Source organism: Haliotis rufescens, unplaced genomic scaffold, assembly GCF_023055435.1.
Source record: "Haliotis rufescens isolate VD_foot unplaced genomic scaffold, xgHalRufe1.0.p SCAF_7, whole genome shotgun sequence".
Classification (NCBI taxonomy): Eukaryota; Metazoa; Mollusca; class Gastropoda; order Lepetellida; family Haliotidae; genus Haliotis; species Haliotis rufescens.
This window is the reverse complement of record NW_025964361.1, coordinates 54,329,178-54,350,131: the sequence shown is the minus strand read 5'-3', so window position 1 is coordinate 54,350,131 and position 20,954 is coordinate 54,329,178. Positions and strand designations below refer to the sequence as shown.

The window sequence follows — 20,954 nt, the reverse complement described above, 5'->3', positions numbered from 1 at the left end:
ATATTTCATGCATGCAGTACCAGCAGTGACTTAGAATCGCCAAGGATTTCAGTCAGAGCATCTGATACAGACGTCATGGTCCTTCTACTGCACCATCTGAAACGAATGAATGGTTCTCAGGTATGGATGGACATAGGAAATAGTAGTAACAACACCAGACGCTACATTGATGTCAATGCAGTAGCTTCAGCTATTGGGGAGGATATCTGTGAGGCTCTTCCTTCTTTCCATGCATTCACAGGTTGTGACTACACTGCAGCATTTGCCAGAAAAGGAAAATGTCGTCCATTTCATATGTTGGAGACATCAGATGTATTTCAACAAGCTTTTTCTAATTTGGGAAGCCAAGACGAAATCACAGAGGAAGTTGTCAACATTATCGAGCACTTTGTTTGCATAATGTACAATAAAGGTGACATTTCAGATGTCAACGAGGCCCGTTATTGTATCTTCAAGGACAAATATGCACCTCGTTCTAAATCAGGACCACTTGATAACGTTAAAGGCTGTGATCCATGTGCCTTTCCCCCTTCGAAGAGTGTACTGCTTCAAAAACTGAACTGTGTTCACTATGTATCATCTATCTGGAAGAACGCTCATACTGCAACACCTGCATTAAGGTCTCCAGATGAACATGGTTGGAAATTGGTGGATGGATCATATTCAGTCATCTGGTATAGCGGAGACCAAATGCCAACCTCAATACACAGGAAGCTTGATACTTTCTCCTCAGATGACTCTGATGAAGATGAGTTTTCCAATCTGTCTGATGATGACACAGATAACGAGAGCAGTGACTCGGACATTCATTTACGAACATGAACAGAGACATACTGAAAATTGTTGTGTGCAGGATAAACAGTGATATCATTCAAGAAAATTGTGAGATATACCACTAACTGGTGAAATTTGAAAGACGTTTTAAGAACTTGAATCAAATTTTACATTCTACTCACGAATGATAGCTACAATAGAAAATTTTGAAGGAGGAGTTATCTCCCTTTGGTGTATTTAAAATATTATAGAGTATTATAAAAGTAGCACTAGTTTACGTTTTTGCCAGAAAATGAATAACCTTTGCAGTGTTTTATACTGGCTATGCCCCATTCTAACAAAATTGACATAAGTTTCATGAATTTGGGGAATAGTTTCGTTATGAATCCAATCAAAAGTTGAAGTTTACAAAAAATTAACTCAAATTGCCATTTTGACTGTAAAAAAAAAAAAAAAATTAAATACAATTTGTCAGTTTTTTGTTTTCATAATAAAATATCATCTTTCAAGATTTGATTTAACATATAATTTGACAACTATAGGTAACACATACATATCCTGATCATCTCTGAAAACATACTGTCACCTTCAGGAAAAAGTGCTGAGTCATGCCTTTAACGCCCCCTACTGGCAAAATGGTCAAAATGTATTTTGTAAGAAATATGTTTTTGAATAGCCCAGACATAATGCAAATGTTACAAGTATTCAAACCATATGGACCTTTCGGGGTAAATAAACATACCCTATCTCTTGGACTACAAGCTTGCGGTAGTAGAGGCCTATTTTAACCCTGACTCCTCACTGGGAAGGTTACTGGGGATCTATTCTACAGTAGACAAGCTTGGGGTACTGGGGGGCCTATTCTGACCCTGAATCCCAATAGGGAGACAAGCATGGAATACTGAAGACCCATATCTGAACTTTAAGTGAGTGAGTGAGTATGGTTTTACTCTGTTTTTAGCAATATTCCAGCAATATCACGGCGGGACCCAGAAATGGGCTTCACACATTGTACCCATGTTGGGAATCGAACATGGGTCTTCGGCATGACGAGCGAATGCTTTAACCACTAGGCTACACGACCGCCCCTACTGAAAGTTAAGCAGGCAGGTCACTGACATCAGCCCCAACCCCTCCAACATTCATTGTGGTCACCAAATGCCCATTTAGTTGCATCAAAAGTGTTTGGTGCTTGAAAACTAATGTCCTCGGTTTGTATGCGATAGAAGATAAATAATCACTGGAGACCTTGCTCATCCACCCATGCTTGCCATAAGAGGCAACTTAGGGATCAGGTGGTCAGGCTTGCTGACTTGGTTGATACATGTCATCGTATCCCAATTGCGTGGATCGATGCTCATGATGTTGATCACTGGATTGTCTGGTCCAGACTTGATTATTTACAGACTGCCATCATATAGCTGGAATATTGCTGAGTGCAGCGTTAAACAACAGACAAATAGTATCAAGTTTTTGTCCTTATGATCAAACACACATTTTATCCGTTTTCTATGTCCATCTATTATCTCAAACATGGCAAACAGACATCACACAAATTTACAGAATCAACAGATATGTAGCATAATGGAACAATTAACACTGGATGTTGAAGAAAGTCGTAAGTTGTTTACTATAATGTTGCATGGCAAGGATAAGATCCCTGTCATATTCACGAATCTAAAGAGAATATTCGCCATAACTAAACATTCCAAGACAAGATTATGGGAGATGTTTCTTGCTCCCCATGGAGTTGTGTTTATTGAAGAGGAGCTTTTTATCAAGACGTCAAGCATACCGTTGGCAGCAAATCCAAACATCCAAATCGTGGAATTGGCGTATTTCTATGTTAAGGTACTTATATCAGGCTGAAAATTGACAATACAAGATTTCATACTGATGTGAAATGGAGGCAGTCTGTGCAAAATACCTCGGAGTCCACTTGCCCAACTCAGCTGTAAGCATAATTCTCTGTAGCTTTTCAGGTTGTTATTTATAATAGACTATATAAAATTACTAGCTGAGTTAACTCGATGATCAGAATTTTTCGAGCCTCAGGCTTCGTATTAGTTGCTGATGTCACAGACAGCGGAGGTAGTCTTAATTCTCAAACATTACGACCTCAGTATCTTCCTACTATTGTTCAGACAAGGTCACAAACAAGATTTTGAGAATGACATCAACAAATACTTGAAACACCTGGAGGCAGATAATGCTACATTTAATTCTTCTTTCATACAAGTTTCATTTCTACAACAGTTTGCAATACACATTTCCTACACTTGTTTCGTTACAGGAGGAGGTCAGACTTGTAGTGACGGTCATTAGATTTAACTAAAATTGGTATGGATGGTTCAAACAAACAAACATAAACTTGTCGCATGTCAGTCTGTTAGTTTGCCAAAAATGGTACTTTAACAAGTAATTTCATGGACATAGTATAAATCTTAAGACTGTCAATACACGTAATTCCCTATGACTGACAATACACATAATCCCCTGTGACTGTCAACACACGTAATTCCCCTGTGACTGTCAACACATATAATTCCCCTGTGACTGTCAACAACGTAATTCCCCTGTGACTGTCAACAACGTAATTCCCCTGTGACTGTCAACAACGTAATTCCCCTGTGACTGTCAACACACGTAATTCCCCTGTGACTGACAATACACATAATCCCCTGTGACTGTCAACACACGTAATTCCCCTGTGACTGTCAACACATATAATTCCCCTGTGACTGTCAACACACATAATTCCCCTGTGACTGTCAACACACATAATTCCCCGTTACTGTCAATCCACGTAATTCCCTGTTACTGTCAATCCACGTAATTCCTTGTGACTGTCAGTGTCTCTCAACACACATAAAACACGCAATTCGCTGTGACAGTCAATGCACACAATTCGCTGTGACAGTCAATACACACAAATCCCACAACCCGTCAACACACATCACACAATATGACTGTCAAGGCTCACACATTTCTCCAAGTCTCCACTACCCACGCTGCCCCCTGAATATCCCAGATGTGTGTGGGGGGTCACACTATCCCCACGCACTCATGCACATTCCCACCAATAAAGATAAGGTTTTTCATCATTTAATTGACTGCTGATGTGTGTTTAGACTAGGCTCCTCACATCAGATACCATGGTGGCTCGGGAGCCTCACACAATCAATACACCATGTATCATCTAAGAAAAGTTGGAACATCTTCTTCATCATCACATTCCTCTTTCAAATCTAATTTTCCAGAAATGGCTTCCATATACTGGCATAATCTGAGAAACATTTTGATTTCTAACTATCCCCAAGATAAAAGCATATTGACAGCATGATGCCATCAGGAGACGGCATTAGGCTCACAGAAAGGTCGCTGAGGGACAGCAAATCATCCTGCTGCTGTCGACAAGTAAGCCTGACATACTACCGGACCTGCCACATATATCACACTCAGTGTGTTAATTAATATTTCTGTCTCTGTTTTTGGCAAACCTAATAGGGGAGATTTCCAGGAGTAGTCTCAGCCCTTGAGAACTCTTTACTATCATTAGGATCAGTCTTATTTTCAATTTTAGGGTGTAGACACGTTGAGAAAATTTAACCTTTTCAGAACTTATTTTGACTGGATATGCCTGAGAAAGAACCACCATACCTGTGTTGGAATGTAAGGGAGGTACTCTGGCCAATTTGCTGTTGGCTCTTGTAGTTTAATCTAAAGATGATGACTAATTTCATCCTTAATTAAGCAGCATCAAGGACAGGGATACCCAGAATGGACACATTACAACCGGTTAAGGAATCAAACACTTTGAAAGTTTTAACCATAAGGCCACCCCACCAAATGTAAAATAAGCGTAAAATATGCATCACAGACCTGTCGTAGCACCCTATTAAAGTGTTATTCCCTGTCATGCCTAAGTGGAAACGTCTGATTGGCTGGGTTTCCCATGAACTTGCTACATACAGCATCTGACATTCCTCCACCATGATTAATTGCTTATCACCAATGTCCAAGGATATATATTGTGCAGGTGAGCAAAATGTGCCGCCGCCCTGGTTTCAAAGATGTGAAAAATTGATTATCATAAATGAATTCAGCTATTATCCAAAACACAAAATTGTAAAGCATAGACGTGAAGACTTCCCAAAGCTATCACAAATATCATTCTCTTTCAATACCATTTCTACAAAGCCATTATTGTACAGTGTTGTGAATACCAACTACATATGTCTGCCGGCCTTCCCATGTTCTCCACACTGCTGGTCCCCTGAATACCGACTGCTGTGTTGAGGGAGCAGCACTATTGACTCTGTGTGTGTGTAGATATAGGCTGGACTACAACAGATATAGGTAGGTGAATACCACCCCCAGACAGCACTAGTAGGTGGCAATGTGCAGGCTGGCTGACTACATTCATGCCATGTTTGATGGAGAAAATTACCTATTCAGATCTTGCTATTGTTACTGGCTATCATTGAAATGGGAAAGTAACCTAAATGTCCCTTCCACACTTCATGTTGCCAGTCTGGGGTCACTTGTGAAAATACTGATTTATTTTGGGTTCTTGCTGTGTTTTTTCAGTGTTTTTGAACCTTGGATTTCCTTCATTTGGAACTTGCTTTTCAGTCATCAGTGGACTATACTGTCCTGGAATTCCCTGATTGGCCCTTCTTACAAGCATGATTTACTGCAGACTATGCCGTCCAACAATCCCCAGACTGGCGCTTCTTACAACAAGCACGGTGTACTGTAGACTTCCCTGTCCTTCAATCCCCAGACTGGCCCTTCTTACAACAAGCACGGTATACTGCGGACTATGCCGTCCTACAATCCCCAGAGTGGCGCTTCTTCCAACAAGCACTGTGTACTGCAGACTATGCCGTCCTACAATCCCCAGACTGGCCCTTCTTACAACAAGCACGGTGTACTGCAGACTATGCCGTCCTACAATCCCCAGACTGGCCCTTCTTACAACAAGCATGGTGTACTGTAGACTTCCCTGTCCTTCAATCCCCAGACTGGCCCTTCTTACAACAAGCACAGTATACTGCGGACTATGCCGTCCTACAATCCCCAGAGTGGCGCTTCTTCCAACAAGCACTGTGTACTGCAGACTATGCCGTCCTACAATCCCCAGACTGGCCCTTCTTACAACAAGCACGGTGTACTGCAGACTATGCCGTCCTACAATCCCCAGACTGGCGCTTCTTACAACAAGCATGGTGTACTGTAGACTTCCCTGTCCTTCAATCCCCAGACTGGCCCTTCTTACAACAAGCACGGTGTACTGCAGACTATGCCGTCCTACAATCCCCAGACTGGCCCTTCTCACAACAAGCACTGTGTACTGTAGACTTCCCTGTCCTACAATCCCCAGACTGGCCCTTCTTACAACAAGCACGGTGTACTGTAGACTTCCCTGTCCTTCAATCCCCAGATAGGCCCTTCTTACAACAAGCACTGTGTACTGTAGACTACCCTGTCCTACAATCCCCAGACTGGCCCTTCTTACAACAAGCACTGTGTACTGCAGACTATGCCGTCCAACAATCCCCAGATTGGCCCTTCTTAAAACAAGCACTGTGTACTGTAGATTTCCCTGTCCTACAATCCCCAGACTGGCCTTTCTTACAACAAGCACTGTGTACTGTAGGCTATGCCGTCCTACAATCCCAAGATTGGCCCTTCTTACAACAAGCACTGTGTACTGTAGACTTCCCTGTCCTACAATCCCCAGACTGGCCCTTCTTACAACAAGCACTGTGTACTGTAGACTTCCCTGTCCTACAATCCCCAGACTGGCCCTTCTTACAACAAGCATGGTGTACTGTAGACTACCCTTCTTACAACAAGCACGGTGTACTGCAGACTATGCCATCCTACAATCCCCAGACTGGCCCTTCTTACAACAAGCACTGTGTACTGTAGACTTCCCTGTCCTACAATCCCCAGACTGGCCCTTCTTACAACAAGCACGGTGTACTGCAGACTATGCCGTCCTACAATCCCCAGACTGGCGCTTCTTACAACAAGCACGATGTACTGTAGACTACCCTGTCCTACAATCCCCAGACTGGCCCTTCTTACAACAAGCACTGTGTACTGTAGACTACCCTGTCCTACAATCCCCAGACTGGCCCTTCTTACATCAAGCACGGTGTACTGTAGACTACCCTGTCCTACAATCCCCAGACTGGCCCTTCTTACAACAAGCACGGTATACTGCAGACTATGCCCTCCAACAATCCCCAGATTGGCCCTTCTTACAACAAGCACTGTGTACTGTAGACTTCCCTGTCCTACAATCCCCAGACTGGCCCTTCTTACAACAAGCACTGTGTACTGTAGGCTATGCCGTCCTACAATCCCAAGATTGGCCCTTCTTACAACAAGCACGGTGTACTGTAGACTACCCTGTCCTTCAATCCCAAGATTGGCCCTTCTTACAACAAGCACTGTGTACTGCAGACTATGCCGTCCAACAATCCCCAGATTGGCCCTTCTTACAACAAGCACAGTGTACTGTAGACTACCCTTCTTACAACAAGCACGGTGTACTGCAGACTATGCCATCCTACAATCCCCAGACTGGCCCTTCTTACAACAAGCACTGTGTACTGTAGACTACCCTGTCCTTCAATCCCCAGACTGGCCCTTCTTACAACAAGCATGGTGTACTGCAGACTATGCCGTCCTACAATCCCCAGACTGGCCCTTCTTACAACAAGCACTGTGTACTGTAGACTTCCCTGTCCTACAATCCCCAGACTGGCCCTTCTTACAACAAGCACTGTGTACTGTAGACTTCCCTGTCCTACAATCCCAAGACTGGCCCTTCTTAAAACAAGCACTGTGTACTGTAGACTACCCTGTCCTACAATCCCCAGACTGGCCTTTCTTAAAACAAGCACTGTGTACTGTAGACTACCCTGTCCTTCAATCCCAAGATTGGCCCTTCTTACAACAAGCACTGTGTACTGCAGACTATGCCGTCCAACAATCCCCAGACTGGCCCTTCTTACAACAAGCACTGTGTACTGTAGACTTCCCTGTCCTACAATCCCCAGACTGGCCTTTCTTACAATAAGCACTGTGTACTGTAGGCTATGCCGTCCTACAATCCCAAGATTGGCCCTTCTTACAACAAGCACGGTGTACTGTAGACTACCCTTCTTACAACAAGCACGGTGTACTGCAGACTATGCCATCCTACAATCCCCAGACTGGCCCTTCTTACAACAAGCACTGTGTACAGTAGACTTCCCTGTCCTACAATCCCCAGACTGGCCCTTCTTACAACAAGCATGGTGTACTGTAGACTACCCTGTCCTACAATCCCCAGACTGGCCCTTCTTACAACAAGCACTGTGTACTGTAGACTACCCTGTCCTACAATCCCCAGACTGGCCCTTCTTACAACAAGCACGGTGTACTGCAGACTATGCCGTCCTACAATCCCCAGACTGGCCCTTCTTACAACAAGCACTGTGTACTGTAGACTTCCCTGTCCTACAATCCCCAGACTGGCCCTTCTTACAACAAGCACTGTGTACTGCAGACTACCCTGTCCTACAATCCCCAGACTGGCCCTTCTTAAAACAAGCACTGTGTACTGTAGACTATGCCGTCCTACAATCCCCAGACTGGCCCTTCTTACAACAAGCACTGTGTACTGCAGACTATGCCGTCCTACAATCCCCAGACTGGCCCTTCTTACAACAAGCACTGTGTACTGCAGACTATGCCGTCCTACAATCCCCAGACTGGCCCTTCTTACAACAAGCACTGTGTACTGCAGACTATGCCGTCCTACAATCCCCAGACTGGCCCTTCTTACAACAAGCACTGTGTACTGTAGACTTCCCTGTCCTACAATCCCCAGACTGGCCTTTCTTACAACAAGCACTGTGTACTGTAGACTACCCTGTCCTACAATCCCCAGATTGGCCCTTCTTACAACAAGCACTGTGTACTGCAGACTATGCCGTCCTACAATCCCCAGACTGGCCCTTCTTACAACAAGCACTGTGTACTGTAGACTTCCCTGTCCTACAATCCCCAGACTGGCCCTTCTTACAACAAGCACTGTGTACTGTAGACTTCCCTGTCCTACAATCCCCAGACTGGCCCTTCTTAAAACAAGCACGGTGTACTGTAGACTTCCCTGTCCTACAATCCCCAGACTGGCCCTTCTTACAACAAGCACTGTGTACTGTAGACTACCCTGTCCTACAATCCCCAGACTGGCCCTTCTTACAACAAGCACTGTGTACTGTAGGCTATGCCGTCCTACAATCCCAAGATTGGCCCTTCTTACAACAAGCACGGTGTACTGTAGACTACCCTGTCCTTCAATCCCAAGATTGGCCCTTCTTACAACAAGCACGGTGTACTGCAGACTATGCCGTCCTACAATCCCCAGACTGGCCCTTCTCACAACAAGCACGGTGTACTGTAGACTACCCTGTCCTACAATCCCCAGACTGGCCCTTCTTACAACAAGCACGGTGTACTGTAGACTTCCCTGTCCTACAATCCCCAGACTGGCCCTTCTTACAACAAGCACTGTGTACTGTAGACTTCCCTGTCCTACAATCCCCAGACTGGCCCTTCTTACAACAAGCACTGTGTACTGTAGACTTCCCTGTCCTACAATCCCCAGACTGGCCCTTCTTACAACAAGCACGGTGTACTGTAGACTTCCCTGTCCTACAATCCCCAGACTGGCCCTTCTTACAACAAGCACGATGTACTGCAGACTATGCCGTCCTACAATCCCAAGATTGGCCCTTCTTACAACAAGCACGGTGTACTGCAGACTATGCCGTCCTACAATCCCCAGACTGGCCCTTCTCACAACAAGCACGGTGTACTGTAGACTACCCTGTCCTACAATCCCCAGACTGGCCCTTCTTACAACAAGCACGATGTACTGCAGACTATGCCGTCCTACAATCCCCAGACTGGCCCTTCTTACAACAAGCACTGTGTACTGTAGACTTCCCTGTCCTACAATCCCCAGACTGGCCCTTCTTACAACAAGCACTGTGTACTGTAGACTACCCTGTCCTACAATCCCCAGACTGGCCCTTCTTACAACAAGCACTGTGTACTGCAGACTATGCCGTCCTACAATCCCCAGACTGGCCCTTCTTACAACAAGCACGATGTACAGTAGACTACCCTGTCCTACAATCCCCAGACTGGCCCTTCTTACAACAAGCACTGTGTACTGTAGACTTCCCTGTCCTACAATCCCCAGACTGGCCCTTCTTACAACAAGCACTGTGTACTGTAGACTTTCCTGTCCTGGAATCCTCATTACAGGAGCTGTCGCACCCATGAACACACTACACACATTAGTAGACATCACAGTCAATGTAATAATGCAACAATATTGATGGCAGCAATTTGCAAATAAAATCATGACTCTCAAATTTTTTATTTAAACTCCCAAAAATAGAACACCTTGGGGAACCCTGAAAGTATCTAGTTATAATGTCATGCACACTCATCTAAAATATATGCACACTCATCTAAAATATCCGTCTTCAATGTACATAACACCAAGATGATACACAATTTCTTTTCAGGCGTTTGAACAAGAAAACATCTTGCCCAACACAAAAGTATATATCGATATGGATTCCCTTTCTGCATTCAATAAGGTTCCTCTGGCCCGGTCTATCAGCCTTCATTTATCATATTGTCCTCACCTAAGATAGGCTTCTAGGAAATGTATGAATGACAGGCAGCTAGCTATTTACCTACTTGTGAATGAAACTAGCACAGGTAGGACAGCAATAAAGTGGGATCGTCCCAGCCATGTAAATTTGGCATACATGCAATAGTCGAGGCGGGCAACGACAAGTCTTGTCAACTCAGCATTTAGTTTCCCCTTATCTGCTTGAGAATAGAGACTTGTGCAACACCTTGAATGAAATAGCATGGCTGCCCGTCACTGAATATAAAAGTAATATAAAATACGCTGACATTTAACATCAATGAGCTGCATCTGTGATTCGATTCATGGTGTGTTTCATTCATGGTAGGTAATAAATTGTTATAGCAAAGACAGCTCGGTAGGTAAAGCACTTATACCACAGCCAGCGTGGGAGAAGCACACCTCAATTTGCCTTCAAAACAGAGCACACATTAAATTAATCCAACGTCCATATCATTTTCAGTTGGATAAATAAAATTATATTCCATAGAAGTATCAACATCAGACTGAAATTACCAATAAAAATACAAACGTTTTTATTGACATTTAAAATGATCTCCCACAAGAACATCGCCCCTACACAAGAAGGACTCGGGTAAAATAACCCAGTTAGTCCCCCGGCCATGTGTTGCATTGTTTACTCAGTACGTCCTAGGTAGGTTATTCTCACTTGAGAGGCTACTATATCGGGGACTGATGCAAGGAGGGAATCCCAGCTAAATATAGGCCTTAGCAAGTTTCCCGATGTTAGTGAGTTATGACAATTATTTCACATGCTTGGGGCCATTCCTCGTCTGGACATGGTTCATATTGGTCAGAGCTATGCAGTATCTTCCATATCAAGGTAAGCTTGTATATTTGATCGATTTTCATATATTTTTCACATTTCAGACAAAATATTTGGTTTTCAATTTCAGGACTGACTTGAATTTTCATTTATTTGAAACAAAGATATATAAATAACAGAGCAAGATTGCTTATGTTGGTCAACATCCGTGATGTTTGAATGAAACACACAAAACAATAAAACACGTACACAACACTGTATTACGAAAACAACATAGCAATGAATGGATAAAAGCAGAGGCAGATTTCATGAGGAGCAGCCTGCTTTACAAAGCAACAAGCAGGAATTACTTGCTAAAATAATCTCATTCCGCATAATGTGAATACTTGTTACACTGTATCTCTTGACATTCTTTCATCACACGCAGCCATTACTGCCCCAACAAGATGAAGATGTCACTGTTTCCTTCTAATGAAAGTGAGTGAGTGAGTTGGGTTTAACGCTGCTTTTAACAGTATTTATTCAAGCTATATCACGGTGTGTCAGCTTAATGTGGAATTGCGGCGCCTTAGACGACTGGGCCACCCGTGCCCCCTTCTGATGAAAGAGTTGCTGTTTGTTACATAATTAACGTCCTATCGCCCCTAATGGTCTATGATATGGTCCATTACCTATCACACAGTTGGTGTTGAAGTCAGTCATGAGCATCGATCTATGTAATTGGGATGCGATCACAGTCTAGCATGTATTGAAAGACTTGTTTGTTGTTTAACACCTTATTCAGCAATATTCCAACTATAGACATCAGCCTGTAAATAACTGAGTCTGGACCAGACAATCCAGTGATTGATACTGTGAACAACAATCCACGCAGTCGGGTTACGATGTCACGGGATAAGGTTTCCTAAGGTGGAGAACTTGTACCCAATCCCCTTCACTTTTTGTGAACAAAATTTGTTTATATCAATCAACCAAGTCAGCGAGCCTGACCACCCAATCCATTTGGTCCTTTTACAACCAGCATAGGGTGTTGAGGACCTATCTTAAGGCGAAATCCCCAGGGGTTGTAATGAGAGGTCGGGGAGCCTGAGTGAATCTCAACTATTTTTGCTAAAGAGTGAGTGAGTGAGTGAGTATGGTATTACCCTGCTTTTAGCAATATTCTAGCAAAATCACGGCGGGGGACACCAGAAATGGGCTTCACACATTGTACCCATTTCGGGAATCGAACCCGGGTCTTCGGTGTAACAAGCGAACGCTTGAACCACTAGGCTACCCGACCGCCCCTACTTTACTAAGAAAGTGTTATCCCAAATATAACATTTGTTACATTTGACCACTTTCTAAATGGCATTGGGTGTTCATGAAACTCAGCTGCCATGTAGTGAGTGGTTGTGGTTTTACGCCGCTTTTAGCAATATTCCAGCAATATCACGGTGGGGGACACCAGAATTGGGCTTCACTCATTGTACCCATGTCGGGAATCGAACCCGGGTATTCGGTGTGATAAGTGAGCGCTTTAACCACTAGGCTACCTGACCGCCCCAAGTAGCCATGTACACATCAAATGGATTAATTAGTACGTTCTGTAAAGCTATGACTGAACACACTGACACAGGCTTGAAGAGCTGTATCGCTAGCCATAAAGAAATCTACAGTGCATTACATTTCATCCCAAACTGTCTCCATTTAACTAATGTCAAGTGCAGTGCATCCTCAACCCCAATAGCCTCATTACATGGTCAATTTAAGATTAAGCAAACGTAGCCTAACACCGGTGACCCCTGACCTCCACAGGGCAGCCAGTACCTCATGGGCAGCTTGTGTCCCTTCTCCCAACAATACCCCACAGCCCTGCTTTTCTTTACCCCCCTCATCAAGAGGGTTATGTAAGTCCAAATTGTAGCCGGCAAAAAGCAGGCCGCCCCTATTGTCGGGGACACCCGGAACAAATTAAATGAAGCGAAGCATCACTTGCCATCCCTTGTTATTTGTTTAGATTGTCCGTAAATCTAAAATTAAAACCTTTCATAAGAAGAAGATGAGCATATCGCCATGGAGTGTCTGTGGCGACCTCGAGTCAGCAGGTCAGGGGGATACACCATTTGTTCGTGGGGAGACAAAGGGATTAATCTGGAACAACAATGACGACAAGCAATTGCTGTTGCTTCATCAGTTCTGCTCCTGGGACCATCTGTCCCCGAGGAGGTTCGCGCCCGGGACACGCGCTCCTGCCCTCTAGTTTGCACAAGCTGATTCTGTAAGCGAGCTGGAGAAATGCTACCTGATTCAGGCAGCCGGGACCAAGACAGGTGTCTGCGGAACAATGGCTTCAATTAAACAAGCACTAATTGTTGTTGTGAGGATTCAGGCCAACTGTGGATTCCAGTGGACATCGTGACCCTCCCATATGTCCACTTCTCCGTGCCCATGTTAGACCACCCTGGGGTGGTGGAGGGGAGGTGATACTCTGCCCTTGTCAAGACACCCTAGGGTGAGGGATTGAGGTGATACTCTTTCTGTCAAGCCAGCCTGGGTGGGTTGGGGCTGGGATGGGGGTGAGGTGACACTCTGCCCTTGTCAAGACACCCTGGGGTGAGGGATTGAGGTGATACTCTTTCTGTCAAGCCAGCCTGGGTGGGTTGGGGTTGGGGCTGGGATGGGGGTGAGGTGATACTCTGCCCATGTCAAGCCACACTGGGGTGAGTGATTGAGGTGATACTCTTTCTGTCAGGCCAGCCAGGGTGGGTTGGGGCTGGGATGGGGGTGAGGTGACACACTGCCCTTGTCAAACCACCCTGAGGTGATGGGGTGAGATCACCCTGTCCCTGTCAGGCATCCCTGGGTAATGGGGGTGAGGTGGGTTTGACCTCATCAAGCTGGCTGTGTTGGGGTGGGTTGGGCTAGGTCCCTGTCATGCACCCATGAGGTGATGGGGTGAGGCGATGCTCTGACCTCATCAAGCCACCCTGGCTGTGTTTGGGGTGTGTTGGGGTGTGTTGGGGTGGGTCAGGGTGGGGATGAGGTGGTACTCTGACATTGTCAGGCAACCCTGAGGTGGTAAGGTGAGGTCACCCCTGTCCCTGCGACCAGTATGAAGTAGTGAGGGTGAACCAACATCCAGTGGTTCACGAATGTGTGGTGGGGTGAGTTAGCTCCAGACCACTAATGGGTGGTAGGGTGAGAAACCAGCAAGACCATCCCAAGTTGACCCCTATCCTGGTCTGACCACCCTGAGGTTGTAGGGGTGACGTCAACCCTCTCCTGGTATGACCACCCTGAGGTGTGGGGTAATATCAACCCTCTCCTGGTCTGACCACCCTGAGGTCGTGGGGGTGACATCAACCCTCTCCTGGTATGACCACCCTGAGGTGTGGGGTAATATCAACCCTCTCCTGGTCTGACCACCCTGAGGTTGTGGGGGTGACATCAACCCTCTCCTGGTATGACCACCCTGAGGTGTGGGGTAATATCAACCCTCTCCTGGTCTGACCACCCTGAGGTCGTGGGGGTGACGTCAACCCTGTCCTGGGGTGACGTCAACCCTCTCCTGGTATGACCACCCTGAGGTGTGGGGGTAATATCAACCCTCTCCTGGTCTGACCACCCTGAGGTTGTGGGGGTGACATCAACCCTGTCCTGGCCAGATCACCAGGACCATCTGTGGTGTGTAGGACTGGACAATGACCAGACTCTCGAGGTGACACTGAGGACAATTAGTCTCGGCACTCCTCAATACTCCACAGTGGTACTCATGTCCTTACATCAACATGGAAGGGATTTTTATGTTTATCTTTTATTCTAATTAGTACTCCTTTCCCCATCAATTCATTATGTTTCCTATGCAACTGTCACATACAAGACGGCTTATCTTCACAGACCTTCTGAAACTCAAGTGTGAGTGAGTGAGTGAGTTAGTGTTGCCAGGCAGGGTAACAACAAGTACCATCTTCTAATGTCTTTTGGTATCAGAGGCTTTATCCACAAGACCACGGAGGCAGTCAGCACATCATAAAATGACAAGTCTGGTAGAAGTCTTCAATCTCAACTGATTGTAAACTGGTGGCAATAATAGAGAAGCATGCAACCAATAAATCATAACGTCTACAATAAGAACTGTCTTGCCTCGCCGACAACCACAGACTTACATGGCACAGTCTGGCACCAACTGCAGGTCAGTCGATGGTTCTCCATTCACAAATGCACCTGCATTCCATGGTGGAGGCGGCAGCACTCGAGACGTTCGCTTGAATCAGCTGACACATGTTGGTGATGTGAAACCCATCACAGTTCTCACTATCAATGCTTATCACAGCTGCAGCCTTCCCTGCCTGAATTCAACATGTGGGATGCACCCCAATGTCACCAATCAGATTTCCACATACTGAATGCTGTGACTCACAGATGCATTCCTCCCTGCCTCATATGTCCTGATAACATAGCCAGGTCTGTAGACTGAAACTACCCTAATCTTAACATGATGAGCATCAAACAGACATCGGACAACAACCTCAGCACATCTGTCTGTAGACTGCAACTACCCTAACCTTAACATGATGAGCATCAAACAGACATCGGACAACAACCTCAGCACATCTGTCTGTAGACTGAAACTACCCTAACCTTAACATGATGAGCATCAAACAGACATCGGACAACAACCTGAGGACATCTGTCTGTAGACTGAAACTACCCTAACCTTAACATGATGAGCATCAAACAGACATCGGACAACAACCTCAGCACATCTGTCTGTAGACTGAAACTACCCTAACCTTAACATGATGAGCATCAAACAGACATCGGACAACAACCTCAGCACATCTGTCTGTAGGCTAAAACTACCCTAACATGATGAGCATCAAACAGACATCGGACAACAACCTCAGCACATCTGTCTGTAGACTGAAACTTCCCTAACCTTAACATGATGAGCATCAAACAGACATCGGACAACAACCTGAGCACATCTGTCTGTAGACTGAAACTACCCTAACATGATGAGCATCAAACAGACATCGGACAACAACCTGAGCACATCTGTCTGTAGACTGAAACTTCCCTAACCTTAACATGATGAGCATCAAACAGACACCAGACAACCTCAGCACATCTGTCTGTAGGCTAAAACTACCCTAACATGATGAGCATCAAACAGACATCGGACAACAACCTCAGCACATCTGTCTGTAGACTGAAACTACCCTAACCTTAACATGATGAGCATCAAACAGACATCGGACAACAACCTGAGCACATCTGTCTGTAGACTGAAACTACCCTAACCTTAACATGATGAGCATCAAACAGACATCGGACAACAACCTCAGCACATCTGTCTGTAGACTGCAACTACCCTAACCTTAACATGATGAGCATCAAACAGACATCGGACAACAACCTCAGCACATCTGTCTGTAGACTGAAACTTCCCTAACCTTAACATGATGAGCATCAAACAGACATCGGACAACAACCTGAGCACATCTGTCTGTAGACTGAAACTTCCCTAACCATAACATGATGAGCATCAAACAGACATCGGACAACAACCTGAGCACATCTGTCTGTAGACTGAAACTACCCTAACATGATGAGCATCAAACAGACATCGGACAACAACCTCAGCACATCTGTCTGTAGACTGAAACTTCCCCAACATGATGAGCATCAAACAGACATCGGACAACAACCTGAGCACATCTGTCTGTAGACTGAAACTACCTTAACATGATGAGCATCAAACAGACATCGGACAACAACCTGAGCACATCTGTCTGTAGACTGAAACTACCCTAACCTTAACATGATGAGCATCAAACAGACATCGGACAACAACCTCAGCACATCTGTCTGTAGACTGAAACTTCCCTAACCATAACATGATGAGCATCAAACAGACACCAGACAACAACCTCAGCACATCTGTCTGTAGGCTGAAACTACCCTAACCTTAACATGATGAGCATCAAACAGACATCGGACAACAACCTGAGCACATCTGTCTGTAGACTGAAACTTCCCTAACCATAACATGATGAGCATCAAACAGACATCGGACAACAACCTGAGCACATCTGTCTGTAGACTGAAACTTCCCTAACCTTAACATGATGAGCATCAAACAGACACCAGACAACAACCTCAGCACATCTGTCTGTAGGCTGAAACTACCCTAACCTTAACATGATGAGCATCAAACAGACATCGGACAACAACCTGAGCACATCTGTCTGTAGACTGAAACTTCCCTAACCATAACATGATGAGCATCAAACAGACATCGGACAACAACCTGAGCACATCTGTCTGTAGACTGAAACTTCCCTAACCATAACATGATGAGCATCAAACAGACATCGGACAACAACCTCAGAACATCTGTCTGTAGACTGAAACTTCCCTAACATGATGAGCATCAAACAGACATCGGACAACAACCTGAGCACATCTGTCTGTAGACTGAAACTTCCCTAACCTTAACATGATGAGCATCAAACAGACATCGGACAACAACCTGAGCACATCTGTCTGTAGACTGAAACTTCCCTAACCATAACATGATGAGCATCAAACAGACATCGGACAACAACCTCAGCACATCTGTCTGTAGACTGAAACTACCCTAACCTTAACATGATGAGCATCAAACAGACACCAGACAACCTCAGCACATCTGTCTGTAGACTGAATCTACCTTAACATGATGAGCATCATGCAGACATCGGACTACAACCTTGGCACATCTGTCTGTAGACTGAAACTACCCTAACCTTAACATGATGAGCATCAAATAGAGAGACACAGGACAACTGCCTTAGCCCACATTAACATGACCTTGAACTTGGCTTCGATAGGTGACATCTTCACGCCTACGAGCATTAGTTATGCTAGATATGCATACAACAGCTGTGTGATGAGTGTATCGTTCTGATATTGGAATGAAGCATCTTTAGGCATAACGTGACTATCAGATGCCACTACAAATAATCTACCTGATGTGCCTCATACTTCCACTCCGAGAGAACTAGGTTGGCAACGACACACCTAGGAACCATCTGCCACACTTCAAGGCCTCGTTGTATTAGAGTAAATAAGCTTGGAAGGAAAATGTAGATATACAAACATCATTCAATAAAACCCAGGTGCTTGCTCTTATTGATGATGTCTACACTGCTGGCAAAACAGCATGTCTGTAGGTAGCAGAGTGACTACCACCGTAGCTGTTCATATTCAACACGACTGCATGCAACAGACATTTGCCTTGAGTGAAATAAGCAACCATGTGGTCAGTAGTGTGAGAATCAGGCCATACATAGTTACACACAATACACCAGACCCTTGGTGCTTCCTAGTCTGGTATCATCATTGTCTATTCTCTTAGTCGCCATCATGGAATGTATGGTGACCGACATCGGGTCTGAAAGCCAATGAGGCAACATCTGGAAATATCTCAGTGATAACAGTTTGCTGGAATTGAAATCACATGCCACAAATATAAACATGTGGTCAAGTTACCTCAAAGACATGGCTGTCAAACACACAAGACCTTCAAAAACGTAATCCTAATATGGTACTATCCAAAACATCCAGTCTACAACACATACACACTATCTTCAAACACATTCATCCTAACACATCCTTCTACAACACATATACACTATCTTCAAAACTCTTAATCCTTACACATCCGTCTACAACACATATACACTATCTTCAAAACCCTTAATCCTTACACATCCGTCTACAACACATATACACTATCTTCAAAACCCTTAATCCTTACACATCAATCTACAACACATACACACTATCTTCAAAACCCTTAATCCTTACACATCCGTCTACAACACATATACACTATCTTCAAACACATTCATCCTAACACATCCGTCTACAACACATACACTATCTTCAAAACCCTTAATCCTTACACATCCGTCTACAACACATACAAACTATCTTCAAAACCCTTAATCCTTACACATCCGTCTACAACACATACACACTATCTTCAAACACATTCATCCAAACACATCCGGTCTTCAACACATACACACTATCTTCAAACACATTCATCCAAACACATCCGTCTACAACACATACACACTATCTTCAAACACATTTATCCTAACACATCCGGTCTTTAACACATACACACTATCTTCAAACACATTCATCCAAACACATCCGTCTACAACACATACACACTATCTTCAAACACATTCATCCAAACACATCCGTCTACAACACATACACAAAATCTGCAAAACCCTTAATCCTAAAACACTCGGTCTACAACACATACACACTATCTTCAAAACCCTTAATCCAAACACATCCGGTCTTCAACACATACACACTATCTTCAAACACATTCATCCAAACACATCCGTCTACAACACATACACAAAATCTGCAAAACCCTTAATCCTAAAACACTCGGTCTACAACACATACACAAAATCTGCAAAACCCTTAATCCTAAAACACTCGGTCTACAACACATACACACTATCTTCAAAACCCTTAATCCTAAAACACTCGGTCTACAACACATACACACTATCTTCAAAACCCTTAATCCTACCACATCCATCTACAACACATACACACTATCTTCAAAACCCTTAAACCTAACAATCGGTCTACAACACTTGGTCTACAACACATCCATCTACAACACATCCATTTACAACACATCCATCTACAACACATACACACTATCTTCAACACCCTTAATCCTAAAACACTCGGTCTACAACACATACATGTGATCTTCAAAAAACATAATCCCTTGTTACTACTCAAACATCCACTCAACAATAATTCAACTCAAGTACTTTAATTTTTCATACATGGCACACGTATGTGATACCCCTCTATTTTTTGAATGAGGTCATTAGCCCTGCCTGTTCGCCAAAATCCCCCCCCACCATTTTCACTTACCTGTGAGGTAAATACTCCGCTTTCTACCTGAGCATCACACATCCTGCTCACTATGGAATTAAAGAGGCAACTAGCCCCATTCTCATCAAAAAGGGGGCATTTGAGTTTGTGGTGCCTATGTCGAGCTACGAGGTCAGCTGGAGAAAACTCCTTATTCATCAAAGCCGTGTAAGTGGGAACAGTGAAGCAATCTAAGTAAAAATGATGCACTTAAAAAAATGGTCTTAAACCTTGGGTGGTATCACACAGTAATCTGTAAAAAAACACCTCTTGAAATAATTCGGAAGTAATCTAGTGCAGCATATATACTACCCACACATTACCGAACACTCAATACTAGTACAATCTAGATATTTTTATACTTATCCTGCATTACTCCTTAATGCATTCACTGCTTTAAGGAGTAATGCAGGATAAGTTACAAAGTCCAGTAATATCTAGATATTACTAATATTTTTATACTTATCTTGCATTACTCCTTAATGCATTCACTGCTTTAAGGAGTAATGCAGGATAAGTTACAAAGTCCAGTAATATCTAGATATTACTAATATTTTTATACTTATCTTGCATTACTCCTTAATGCATTCACTGCTTTAAGGAGTAATGCAGGATAAGTTACAAAGTCCAGTAATATCTAGATATTACTAATATTTTTATACTTATCTTGCATTACTCCTTAATGCATTCACTGCTTTAAGGAGTAATGCA

At 44.1% G+C, this 20,954-nt stretch overlaps 2 protein-coding genes across 10 annotated transcripts in view; one reads left to right on the top strand and one right to left on the bottom strand.

Annotated features, from left to right (window-relative positions):
• The window catches only part of LOC124133694 (calcium uptake protein 3, mitochondrial-like), a 130,044-nt gene that overhangs the window by 27,101 nt on the left and 81,989 nt on the right, over positions 1-20,954 (bottom strand). The gene's annotated exons all lie outside the window — the stretch shown is intronic.
• The window catches only part of LOC124133696, a 95,397-nt gene continuing 85,703 nt past the window's right edge, over positions 11,261-20,954 (top strand). Inside the window, exon 1 of the mRNA XM_048387525.1 lies at positions 11,261-11,351. The gene's annotated coding sequence lies outside the window, so the exon portion shown is untranslated. The remainder of the gene's footprint in view (positions 11,352-20,954) is intronic.